This window comes from Nerophis lumbriciformis, linkage group LG26, assembly GCF_033978685.3.
Source record: "Nerophis lumbriciformis linkage group LG26, RoL_Nlum_v2.1, whole genome shotgun sequence".
NCBI lineage: Eukaryota > Metazoa > Chordata > Actinopteri > Syngnathiformes > Syngnathidae > Nerophis > Nerophis lumbriciformis.
Window position 1 is genome coordinate 28427501 of NC_084573.2, and position 6625 is coordinate 28434125.

Genomic DNA, 6625 nt, shown 5'->3' on the forward strand with positions numbered 1-6625 from the left:
CAGCACCTCAAACTTTGTGTCTCGTTCCGGCTGCTGCTAATAAAGGTGACAGGTGATTAGATAACAAGGCCCACTTGGGCCATCTACTCACCTGTCGCTGTCTTCGCGGCCGGTCCTTGCACACCCCGTTCCGCGGCAATCCCGCAGGCCACGCCCCCCTCCACAGTAAGGATTTTGCGTCAATTGATACTCGGTAGCACTGACGGAATTCGGTCAGTTTCTATAGAAGCACCGAAGTTCTCTATAAACGTAAATAATATTGCGCGATGTACGATACACAATACAACTTATTTAAATTGGACCAACAAGAGACTTTCGAATGGATCGTGATAATGCATTTGGGGACAGGTTCCAGCTGTATCCTGCTACTGCGTTTCTGACAAGTAGCATTATCACTGGAGGACGAGAAACAGCTAAACGTGCTACACCAGGAGTATACGAGAAGCAATGCTAACTGCTAAAGTAGACCTCTTGAATGTAAACAAGCGTGGGCGGGTCGATACGAATATCGACAGCGATACTACAGTGATTAGATGGATATTTTTTAGTATCTTTAATAATCTATATAGCCTTTAATCACAGGGCTGCACAAACCAAAATTACATCACCGGTCGGAAGCCACATTCGGGCAAGGAAAAACTGAAAACCCAAAAAGAAACCTTGGGCGGGATCACGTCCGGATGCCAAGTGGGCGCAGTTCTTGCAAATGATTCATGACAACGAGAGTCCAGTCCTTTGGGGGCCAGCAGAGGGTCGTGGGAGGTCTCCATGTGGAGTGGTCCGCGCTGGGTCAGGACTTAGAACAACTAGCACATCCTTCAGACTGGTATCTCTCCAGGGAGCCATCTGATAACTTCTCCATGCAGGATAGGGACGGGGGAAAAAAAGAGAAGCGGCAAGTCAACTGGGCTAAAATAAAGTCTACATAAAAGCTAGAAGATATGGATGAGTTTTAAGGTGCGACTTAGAAGTGGCGTTAGCAGAGTACTGGAGCCCGTCATTTGTCATTTTGTTACTGTTTACAAACAGACAAAAACAAGAGTTGATAGTAGTTTTTGCTTTTGCTCAGTCATTTGGAACAACCGACTTTATTATACAGGACTCACCTTTCCCTGGTTGCCAACCAGGAAGCCTCTTAATAATAATAATAATAATAGATTTTATTTGTAAAAAGCACTTTACATTGAGTAAACAACCTCAAAGTGCTACAGTGTATTAAAAAATAAAAAATAAAAAGATAATAAAAAAAAACAAAAAAACTAGAACAGCCAAATAGCTAGAACTAGTATGCATATATCTAAAAAAAAGGCTTTTTTAAAAAGAAGGGTTTTTAAGCCTTTTTTAAAAGCATTCACAGTCTGTGGTGCCCTCAGGTGGTCAGGGAGAGCATTCCAAAGACTGGGAGTGGCGGAGCAGAAAGCCCGGTCTCCCATTGTTCATAGCTTTGTCCTCGGAGGTTGGAGGAGGTTACCCTGTCCGGAGCGGATGTGTTGTGTGGAGGATTTGGGGGTGAGTAGTTCTTTGAGGTAGAGGGGGGCATTTCCATGGAGGCACTGGTGGGTTAGTAGGGAGACGTTGTATTGGAACAGGAAGCCAGTGAAGGGATTTGAGAGTTGGTGTGATATGGTCATATTTCCGCACTCTCATCAGGATCCTAGCAGCACTATTCTGTATGTATTGCAGCTTCTGGATGTTCTTGCTGGGGATCCCGACAAGAAGTGCGTTGCCGTAGTCTAGCCTGGAGGAGACAAAGGCGTAGACGAGCCTCTCGGCATCAGAGAGAGTGAGTGAGGGGCGGAGTTTAGCATTGTTCTTAAGCCAGTCTCGTCGGTAGGACGGTACTGGATCGTTGTTTTGCACTATATTTTGTTATTAAACACCTGCACTTTGCCTGCCGTCTCTGCATTCTGAGGTCATTTTTGCATCATCGCTATCAATAGTTAATGGTAACTCCAATGCCGGTCCTATAAATATGAATATTAATGAATAAATAATTAATATTTCCCACAGGCCTAGCTCCTGATCGTTCAGTGTTAAAGTCACGGATTTATTTCGCAGAGGTGGTTCCCCTCATAACCTTTCCATTCATTCCTCTCTTTTCTATTTGTTTGTGGGCGTCGCTTGGGTGATGGATGGTCTCGTGTAAAGCCACAATGACCTTGGCCCAGAGCCCAGGACCAGGATTGGAGCTGAAATGGGCGACCGGCTAAACTTTGGGTCTGATTCATCAAAGGTTTGCGTGTATTGAAACTGTGTTTTTCAACTGAAGGGCCCGTAAAAAAATAATCTGTTTTATCAGGTACTTGGTTGTAATACACTTTTCCACCACTTGTGGCAGCGATGACATTCTCAGACAAACAGAAGAAGTCTGGTGGTAAAGTTATAGGGAAGAATTTATCCAAATTAAAAGATGGTTTGATGTAAACAGATTGTCTTTGACGACTGATAAAAGGAAAGTTATGATTTTATTTTATTTATTTTTTTTTTTTTCAGTACTAGGAACCGTGCGGATGGCTCATTATATCTCGGAGAGGGTTGAGATTCAAAGAATCGTGTGAGACGACGAAGGCTGTGGAGATTTTAAAAATTCAGACGAATGCAAGTAAAAAGGGTATTTATTGATTAAACAAACAAAAAGTGAGAGCAGACTGAAGGAAACAAACCAAAATGCTGGAACACTGCAAAAACACTTACAAGTAATGTGGCGCAGACGGCGTCCACAAAGTACGTACTTAACCTCAGCATGGAACTAATCGTCTATAGTGACCAGTGAATAATGTCCTGACAACCAAACTGTGTCGCAAGCTCAACTTAAAACAATTCTAATTACAAACAAGTGAAGGCGAGGGGAAAGGGGTAAACAGGAAGTGAAAAAACCACAAAATAAGAGCGCAAGACAGGAACTAATACTTGCGATTAACACGTTAGTTGTCAGCCAGTGTTTAGTATTCTAGTTTTTCAGCTAGTCACAGCGTTTAAAATTTTCAGGTAACTATTAGCACGCTAGTTCTCAGCTAGCGATTAACACGTTAGTTGTCAGCCAGTGATTAGTTTGCTAGTTTTTCAGCTAGTCATCAGCGTTTATATTTTTCAGGTAACTATTAGCGCGCTAGTTCCCAGCTAGCGATTAACACGCCAGCCAGTGATGAGTTTGCTAGCTTTTTAGCTAGTCATTAGCGTTGAAATTTTTCCGCTAACTCTTAGCAGGTGAGTTGCCAGCTAGCAATTAGCACACCAGTCATCAGCCAGTGATTAGTTTGCTAGTTTTTCAGCTAGTCATTAGCGTTTACATTTTTCCGCTAACTCTTAGCAGGCGAGTTGCCAGCTAGCAATTAACACGCCAGTCATAAGCCAGTGATTAGTTTGCTAGTTTTTCAGCTAGTCATTAGCGTTTACATTTTCCCGCTAACTCTTAGCAGGCAGAGTTGCCAGCTAGCGATTAACACACCAGTCATAAGCCAGTGATTAGTTTTCTAGTTTTTCAGCTAGTCATTAGCGTGAAATTTTTTCAGGTAACTATTAGCACGCTTGTTGCCAGCTAGCGATGAACACGTTAGTTGTCAGCCAGTGTTTAGTATTCTAGTTTTTCAGCTAGTTGTTAGCATTTAGATTTTTCAGGTAACTATTAATGCGCTTGTTCCCAGCTAGCGATTAGCACGTTAGTTATCAGCCAGTGATGAGTTTGCTAGCTTTTTAGCTAGTCATTAGCGTTTAAATTTTTCCGCTAACTCTTAGCAGGTGAGTTGCCAGCTAGCGATTAACACACCAGTCATAAGCCAGTGATTAGTTTACTAGTTTTTCAGCTAGTCATTAGTGTGAAATAATATAAAATAACTATCAGCAAGCTCGTTGTCAGCTAGCGATTAACACGTTAGATGTCAGCCAGTGTTTAGTATTCTAGTTTTTCAGCTAGTTATTAGCATTTAGATTTTTCAGGTAACTATAATGCGCTTGTTCCCAGCTAGCGATTAGCACGTTAGTTATCAGCCAGTGATGAGTTTGCTAGCTTTTTAGCTAGTCATTAGCGTTTAAATTTTTCCGCTAACTCTTAGCAGGTGAGTTGCCAGCTAGCGATTAACACACCAGTCATAAGCCAGTGATTAGTTTACTAGTTTTTCAGCTAGTCATTAGTGTGAAATAATATAAAATAACTATCAGCAAGCTCGTTGTCAGCTAGCGATTAACACGTTAGATGTCAGCCAGTGTTTAGTATTCTAGTTTTTCAGCTAGTTATTAGCATTTAGATTTTTCAGGTAACTATAATGCGCTTGTTCCCAGCTAGCGATTAACACGTTAGTTGTCAGCCAGTGTTTAGTATTCTAGTTTTTCAGCTAGTTGTTAGCATTTAGATTTTTCAGGTAACTATTAATGCGCTTGTTCCCAGCTAGCGATTAGCACGTTAGTTATCAGCCAGTGATGAGTTTGCTAGCTTTTTAGCTCGTCATTAGCGTTTACATTTTTCCGCTAACTCTTAGCAGGCGAGTTGCCAGCTAGCAATTAACACGCCAGTCATCAGCCAGTGATTAGTTTGCTAGTTTTTCAGCTAGTCATTAGCGTTTACATTTTTCCGCTAACTCTTAGCACGCGAGTTGCCAGCTAGCGATTAACACACCAGTCATAAGCCAATGATTAGTTTTTCAGCTAGTCATTAGCGTGAAATTTTTTCAGGTAACTATTAGCACGCTCGTTGCCAGCTAGCGATTAACACGTTAGTTGTCAGCCAGTGTTTAGTATTCTAGTTTTTCAGCTAGTTATTAGCATTTACATTTTTTAGGTAACTATTAATGCGCTTGTTTCCAGCTAGCGATTAACACGTTAGTTGTCAGCCAGTGTTTAGTATTCTAGTTTTTCAGCTAGTTATTAGCATTTAAATTTTTTAGGTAACTATTAATGCGCTTGTTCCCAGCTAGCGATTAACACGTTAGTTGTCAGCCAGTGATGAGTTTGCTAGATTTTTAGCTAGTCATTAGCGTTGAAATTTTTCCGCTAACTCTTAGCAGGCGAGTTGCCAGCTAGCAATTAACACGCCAGTCGACAACCAGTATAGATTGCTATTTGCAATTCTAGACAATATTATTTGAGTATCTTAGTATTGTATAAGTATTCACAAATTAAACTGTTGCGAGCGATCAATAGCGCTAATTTTTTTTGGCGAACGTGAGGAAAATTCAAATGAAAATCCACAATTTATTTGTGGAGGGGGGCGTGGCCTGCGGACCTGCAGCGAAGCGGGGTGTGCCAGGACCGCCTTCGAGATCAGCGACAGGTGCGTAGATGGCCCACCTGGGCCTGCTTATAAAAGGCTGTTAAAAGGCAGCAGCCGGGGAGGAGAGGAGAGTTGGTGGTGGAGTGAGAGCGAGAGAGAGAGAGAGAGAGAGTCCAAGAGACTTGCTGAAAAGCACAAACAAAAAAAGGCTTATTGAAAAATAAAACAGTGTCTAAACCCTGAAACGGAGCGGTCATGTCGGTGAGTGTTGGTCCGAGGAACCCGGAGGGAAGAAACCTCCACATTATTAATTATCAAGGTTTGTTTAGCTTTGACACAAAACATATTCCCAGCTTTGCTTGCTTTTACACTGAGCAGGTGGGCAGACAGGGAGTGCAAAAGTGTGTAAATGTATTCATCATACAAAGTTGAAGAGTGCAATAAAAGTTCAGACCTCAGGAAGGTTTGGGATTTATTTCCCCAGACTTGCGTTTTTAAAATGAGCTGCAAATCTGCGTGTGCGCTTTGGACTTGATGACAACTTGTCTGGTGGACCGCCGCCTCCCTGATAATGCACGCTAACACCTGATGATGAAATAGCCCGTCTGGCAGCGGGCCCATCATCCAAAAAGCACCTCTGGGATGCCAAGCAGCGTCTTCATGACCCACATCCACGGTCAACTTCACTAACGCTCCTCCCACTAAACACGCTCCATAATCCTAATGAAAACCTGCACGGGAAAGGATAATAATGAAAGGTCGTCATTAAATAGGAAAAAAAAAAAAAAAGGATAAGAAAAAAAATAAATACAAATAATATAATAATAATAAATAATAATAATATATAATTTTAAAAAAGAAGAAAAAAAAATAATAAAAAAGGATAATAACAGAAAGGATAATAATGGAAGGTCGTCATTAAATAGGAAAAAAAAAAAAAAAGGATAAGAAAAAAAAAATACAAATAATATAATAATAAATAATAATATATCATTTTAAAAAAGAAGAAAAAAAACAATTAAAAAAAGGATAATAACAGAAAGGATATTAATGGAAGGTCGTCATTAAATAGGAGAAAAAAAAACGATAATAAAAAAATAAAATAATATAATAATAATAATTATAAATAATAATAATTAATTAAAAAAAAAGAAAAAAGGATAATAAAAAAAGATAAGGAAGGTCATCGTTAAATAGGAAGAAAAAGGATAATAAAAAAAAGAATAATAATGAAAATAATATAATAATAATAATAATAAATAATAATAATTAAAAAAAAGAAAAAAAAAGGATAATTAAAAAAAAAGGATAATAAAAAAAGGATAATAATGGAAGGTCGTCATTATCAATCAATCACTGTTTATTTATTTTTATTTCAATAGCTGCAGGTATATACGCTGTGAAACAAGTTATTTACGA